A 7,351-nucleotide genomic window follows, 5' to 3' on the forward strand; every position below is an offset into this window, starting at 1 on the left:
ATGGGTGTGCTCAGGGGGTCGAGACGAATCCGTGGGTACCCGCCATGGTCACCGACATGAACGGAGTCGCCGGCGACGAGCTCCGCGGCGGAGAATGCATTCAGGTGGATAGTGAGTTTGGGGCTGCGGTGGTCTCTGGCCAAAATTGAGCGAGGGGTTGTGCTCGCGAGAGGAAGGGGGAGTTCTTGGTGGAGAGAGTCGAGAGGGAGAGGCACTGGTGGCGATGGAATCGGCCGGGGCTTGGCGGCGACCGAACCGGCCGGACTCGGGGAAGAAGGCCTTCCCTCGCTCGACTGCTGGCCAAGGCAACACTAGGAGGATCATATGAGGTTGCTCGAGGAATCGATTGAGATCCGGGGCCCTTATATATGCGGTGGAGGTCGGTTCCGAGGCGGCAGGCGATAAGGACGACGGCGAACCGCCTCCCTGTAGCTTGGGCGACATGGCGGCGACGAGCGCTAGAGGACGAGGCTGCGGATGAGCTCGTACTATTCCAGGGGGCAGGTGGCAAGCTGGGGTGGCTTTGGCGGCGCCGACCGTGGTAGAGGCGCGCTGCGGACGCCGGCGTGCCGCCAAAAGCTCTGTCGGCGGCGCTATCGGCTGCCAGGGCGGCTTGGCGCGTTGCTGAGAGGAGGTTAGTGCATGGCGTGGTGCTGTAGAGCGGGCCAAAACCAGGGGGGCCAGCGTGTCGGCTCGGGCGCGGTTCGTGCAATACGCGTGCTCTGGGCGCGTTCAGTGCATGCACGGAAGGTGTTTGATACAATGTCGTGGCATGCTACAGGTCACAGGTGAGGTTGGCAAGCAACAGAGCTAGGTTGTTGATAGAGTGAAGCTCAGGGGACATGGTGGTTTGGTCAGGAGACCAAGTTCACAATGCCAACAACAATTCATGTCGAATCTGATCATGCACTCCAGGTGTTTGACAAAATGCCACAGGCACTTAGGCTTTTCTTGGAGGGGCCAAATCTTCCAGATTGAAGTCTCTTTGGATGCATAAGAGGGTGGTGAGGTTTGTTGGTGAAAAACACAAACTTGCTAGTGCAAGTTTTGCAGAACTCCAAATCTGGACAGGATGTGAATGGCATTATTTCATGAACCAAAAATATGCCAATGGTTGCATGCTCCTGGACTTAGGGGTTTAGCATGGAGGACTATAAGTAGGAGAAAGAATCAAGGGTCAAAGAGCAAGCAATAATATGGTTGTTGTACAAACCATAATGTTGGACCAGAATGGAGATGAGGTTTATTCACTCAAAAATTTCAAAGAACATCCCTGGATTTTTGCATATAATGGAATCATATGCCCCTACTGACATCCCATAATTTTGGTGGAAGCTAGAAACAAATATTTGAAAGGGTTGTAGTGCAAAGTTGTCCACTGGACCAGAGAAGGAAAATAGGTGTAGCACTCAAAATATGAAAAGAATGAAATATATTATTGCACACAAGTGATCTAGAGACATCACATGACATCTCCAAATTTTGGTTGGATTTTTAGTTAAATTTATCAACTGGTTGTAGTACAAAAAGAGTTCCAAAACTTAAAACAAGTCATTTTAATGATTAAAGCTCAGGGTGAAATAATTGAATATATAAATCTACTGATTTGGAAATTGTTTTAATGAGATGGCATAGAAGTCCAATATTTTGGAAAGCTCCACTTGGAAAAGATAAAACTCATTAACATAAAAAGAAGAGTTTTCTTTCTGAAATCCACACTTAGGTCCAGAATGCAAAAAATTTAAAACTCCTGGCAAAATTTTAATATCAAAAACTTGGTTAAATTTTTGGGGTGTTACAATTACTAACCCCCTAAAAAAATCTCGTCCTCGAGATTTGCTAAGGTTTGTAAAACAAAAATACTTTTACTAGATCAAAAGATCATTTTACACAAGCGGTACAAAGAGGTTACAGTGAGAGGGCAATAAGTGGTGAATAACTACAGTGTGGGCACTGGCGTTGTGTGGAGAAATTCCATGCTCAGGACAACGAGTGATTTCTACGCGGGACGTAGTGAATTTAGAATAAATTCTAAATTCAACAATACGCTGGTCGTACCCGAGGGCACAGTGCTCCCTCTGGCTGACAGGTGGGACCGGGCCCACTGTCAGTCTCTCCTTCTTCCTCTGGCTCTCTCTTCTTCCTCTCTCCCGCATGCTTTCCCGACTTTCTCCACCGGCGACGTCTAGCGCGTAGAGCATCTAGGCCGTACTGCGGTAGTGCGCGGCGTGCTTGCTGCCGGTGCATTGCGCACTCATGTCGCGGGCCAGTGCGCTGTCGGCACTGCTCGTGGATTCGCCTCCGAACACCGGCGATCGGGCGATGAGCGGCGCTGGTGGACTTCGTCCACCGTACACCGATCTCGAGCTATAAAACGACCGCGGTGCGCCTTCTTCATCTTCGCACCTGGCCTCGCTTCTCCTCCTTCTTCTTCTCCATTTCTGCTCACCGGAGCTCGAGACGAGGCTCCAATGGTGGAGACGGTGCCGGACTGGTACGTGATCCTGGTGTGTGGAGGGCTAGCGGTAGTGTTGGGGCTCTTTGTGCTCCTGTGCGCGATGATCTATGATGATCGTTGTGACGCTGCCGCTCGGGTGCTGGCTCTCCGCGGTGGCGGTGATCACGAGGATTAGGCGTAATCCCTAGTGTTAACCGTTATCGGTGTGTTGGAGGTGGATAGTGTCCGGATGATTATCTGCTAATCTCTCCCTTGGCGGCATGTGGAGTGCTTAGAAGGGTGGTTGGTGAGATGCAACATGGTTGCGTGTATTGCAAGTAGTGTAAGAGTTCGAGTGGTTGTGGGTCCGCTGTCGTGGTGCTGCGCAAAATAAAACAAATAAACCATGTATCGAGAGGATAAAAGATGCAGCAATTCTGGAAGAAGATAATCTTATTCCAGGATTTTTTTCGCGGTTACACATGTTGCTCACGAAGAAAACCACTCACAAACGTAGAAACTAAATACTCGACTCGTCGCACAAATTCGAGGTACCATGCATAAGTTACAACATAATAATAAATGCTGAAATAACAAATACAGCAATGACGTCTAAAATGAGAATGGTAACTGGACAGGGTCTCGAGGAAAAGTCTCTGGTAGTGGAACACACTCTTCTTCTATCAGAGGGAGTGGGTTGACCAGCCAATGTATGAGTCTCTCCGGATCGGGCCTCAATGGTCTGCCGATTGCAATCTAAGGATTCAGATCAGTGAGATTCTGGAGATAATCCATCACTCGCTGGTTCAAATGCTCTTGTGCGATGATGTACTGGATGAGGTTGGCCAGTACTGGATCTCTCTCAATTCGCCCACCAGGAAAAGATGTTACTCCCCCGGGCGTTGCACGGCTCGGAAAGTCATAATATCCTCGCTCGCGGGCATAGGGCACTGCGGATCGAAGACGAGCAATCGCTTTGTTCGCAGCAACCTCTATGGCCAAATGTGGGGTTGGCATAGATTTCCCCATGAAGGAAACCTCCGTTGGATCTTGGTTGGGGTCTACGGGAGGAATGTGTACTGCTGCCCAATATTCCGAGGTGGAAGGGGTGATTCTCAATTTGAACAGCTCGTACTGGGGTGGCTGGGTAGAACCCATGGTACTGCAGGTAAAGTCCCACAATATTTTGACAAAGCTACCTGGGGTTGCATCGGGGGTACTCCGATAAATACTAGGGCTCGGCATGGCAAGAAATGGTCGTGGGAGTGGTGTGCGAGGTGAAGGTTGCTGGGTAAGGTCACAAGGTGGCCTTCTTATATAGCATCTCGCTGGTTTATTTACCGTGGTGAAAGGTAATAAATCTGCCAGATTAGCTCCAAAGGTCGGGGTCAGTGTCAGAGATATACATATCTCATAAAGAGACGTGTTACTGTGGGTGTCATCGGGGTTGGTTTTGGTAGCTGTGCCCGGAAAATGTGCAACTATGCGCGGACAGAAATACGCAAGGCTACCATTAAAACAGAGGCACAACGATAGGCTGCGTTAATACACAAGATTACATGATTACAAAACGGGGATACACTGTGACTCGGCACTACTCGTACAGCTTAGTCTACCTCGTTTACGTCTAAACGGGCGTGTCTGGTGGATGTTGAGGCTTCTCCACGTATCTCACTGCTGGGATTAGTCGGAGATGGCGGAGGAACTACAGGGTCGGGGTAGCGATGATGACCGTCGTGGGGATTGTTGGCCACAATCCCGTTGGAGTGTGTTCCCAAAAGGTGACGAAGCACTTCTGGGGTCATCAAGACGCCTTGGCTGCTGGTTGGAGCCGACCTCAGGGTCTCGGTAGGGTGTCCAAACAGCACGACTGGGTTGTCGGCGTCGGACTCGGCTTCCCTGCTTGCCGGGGCTAGGCGAACCAGCTCTCCTCGAGCTGCGATCAGATCAATAGTGATTTGATCGAACAATGCCTCTAGTGCACTTACATAGCGCACTAGGTGCAACAATGCGGGATCCGTCTCGTGATCTCCGTTGGCAACTTGGGGTGGTCTACCATACCCTTCACGCCTAGGGTAGTAGTAGAACGAGCGACAGTTAACCCTGGGCGACAACTGCCGGAGTTGAACTATAGCTTCGCGAGCGGCTAGCTGGATGGCTTGTGGCTCGAAGGAAGTTGTTCTTTCGGTGAACCTGTAGGGGCGTTCTGGCGACAAACCCCTACCGTAGATGTGCACAGTGGCCCAGAATTAGCGGTCTTCACCGCTCATGGGTCCTTGGTACACAACATATTCTGGGGGCTCTTCTAACGCGTAGGCACGACGGGTGAGGTTTGCGAGTATGGTCACGAAACCTCCAAGATTGGTTGTTGTGGTCTCATTGTGCACTATGGGACCAGGCATTGTGGCTAGGTTGGGGAAGAGGCTGTGATGGGCCGGGTTGAGGTTAGCATGCCTTTTTTATAGAAAAGGGAACGGAGTCTTCCTTCGCACGCTTGCGAATGAGACATTTTTGCCATCTGTCACTGGCGCGTGATTGATAGGCCAGGCTGATAGGTTGGGCACCGACTGCCAAAAGTGTCGGGATCACTGTGTGGCTATCTTGCATGGGAAGCTTGGCTGGGGTTTTGGTTAGGGTCTGGTAGGTTGGTCTACCTAAGTTATCCGACCTGGCTAAGATAGGATTAGCCAATGGTCAGCCTGGCTCTGGTACGAAGTCTGTGGGGACCGGTTCTCCGGGTACTAATTCCCAGAAAATGGCCCATTGTGCTCATCAGCCCCAGGATAACTGTTAGCTGATGAGGCACCAACTTGATACAGAAACTCCAAACAAAATACAAATTATGTAGTACAAGACCATTCTGGCCTGTGAGTACAACAAATGGTTTCTAGTGGTTGATGGCGGAAGCGGGTTGTGAATCATCAGTGTCTATGGGACTCCATTTCCCAGGGAACAGCTGACCAGGTTAACTCCTATCTTCGCAAGGCTACTATCACCATAGCTTAGGTTCCGGGGCTGTTATCACGTTGCTTCTCTCCGTGCAAGAAATCTGGCCAAGACAATAGCCAGGGACAAGCCAGTGAGTACTTTGAATGTACTCGCACACATTTTGAATACGGGTATAATATAATAACGATGTGCTGAAAATATTTTATACTCATGACGTCAGTCACAAAAGATAAATATAACTCTGATGCGTGTAAGTATGTTATATATGAATATGCAATATCATAGAAGTATAAAAAATATTATGAAATAAATAACAAGCATGACACAGTCGGGCGTCTGAGAGACACCACATAAAGGGCTTTAAAAGAAATGCCACAGTCGGGCGTCTAAGCGACACCACAAAAAGGGCTTTAAAAGAAATGCCACAGTCGGGCGTCTAAGCGACACCACATAAAGGGCTTTAAAAGAAATGTCACAGTCGGGCGTCTAAGCGACAACACATAAAGGGCTTTAAAAGAAATGCCACAGTCGGGCATCTGAGCGACACCACATAAAGGGCTTTAAAAGCAACAATCATAGTGAATATCCCGGATGTAGAACCATCCCAGAGATACTCGATGATAACAATAATATCACGGGTTAGTCAACAATAATAATAATCATAATTATCACAAGTCACAAGTAGTAATTCCCATTCTGGTTTAACAGTTTCACCTCCAAAGACCGACACTAAGACCGACACATGATCCATCCTAGACTGTAATCCTTAACCATGGCCACGGCTATTCGAATAGGTTTGATCTCTGCAGAGGGTGTACTCTTTACCCACGAGTAACGGATTTCTTTAGTCCATCGGGACTAATTCCGTCTACGGTCTTTTTGTTGAAAACACACCTAACTTGCACACACCAGCTTATCTCACACGTGTCTGGAATCACCCACGACACCTGTCAAGCAAACTCTAAGTGGGGAGGCTACAACCTCGCGTAGCATGGGATCAAATTTATATCGCGCGCTCTAAGGGGTGGCCTCCCCTCTCGGTCTCAACCGGTAACACCCATGCCCCCGGACCTGGTGGCCTGCCTACCAGCTACAACCGGTATCTTCCACCATGGCCTCTTGTATGGTGTGTGCTAGAAGGAGGTTGACAACTTACTGAACCGTAATCTACTTGTTGTAGAGACGAGTGGTAGTACGAAACAAGTATGGGGTTTACTGGAACAAGACTCGATCTACAGTCGACTCAGGAGGTTTATAATTTTCCCTGCATGATTAGCATAACGAATATATTTCAACCAACAGAGTCACCGCTCATATTACCTTACCATGCCATACCAGACATAACCGTCCCGACGGAGACCGGCGACAAACTCATGCCTACCCAAGGCAGAGGTTTTCCCGGGTTCCTGCCGGTATGCATGCAAGGCACATGAGGATGATTATCATCACAAGTGTGATCTTTTCCAACAGCATGGAAATCACAAATATGCATCCATGCACATGATCACCTCACATGAAATAATAAGTTCTCCAAAAATGAGGTAGTGTTGTAAACGTGTCAACGAACACACAAAAGTATTATGCCGGGGTTCAGAATGCTTGCCTTCAGGTCATGAGAAGGCAGGGTGCATTTCAAACTCTTGAAATACTTCTCCTCTCTTCAAAAATCCTATTTTAGAAATATAAATGAATTAACACACAAAATAAAAACAGCACAAAATTTGTTTTGAATTTTTTTCAAATAAATCTTAAAATAAACTAGACACTATTTGAGAGAGGTAGGAAAAAGAATTAATCCATTTAGAGTTATATTTTAAAAGATAAAGCCAGTCAAAGTTTGGTTAAAATCTGAGATTTAAAAGAAAACAGAAAAGAAAAATGTTTCAAATAAAACGTGTACACGTCGAAAGCGTATTGGGGAGAGGCTCTTCCACTTACTCCTATGTGGACAGGCGCTGGGTCACT

This window comes from Triticum dicoccoides, chromosome 2B (genome assembly GCF_002162155.2).
Source record: "Triticum dicoccoides isolate Atlit2015 ecotype Zavitan chromosome 2B, WEW_v2.0, whole genome shotgun sequence".
Classification (NCBI taxonomy): Eukaryota; Viridiplantae; Streptophyta; class Magnoliopsida; order Poales; family Poaceae; genus Triticum; species Triticum dicoccoides.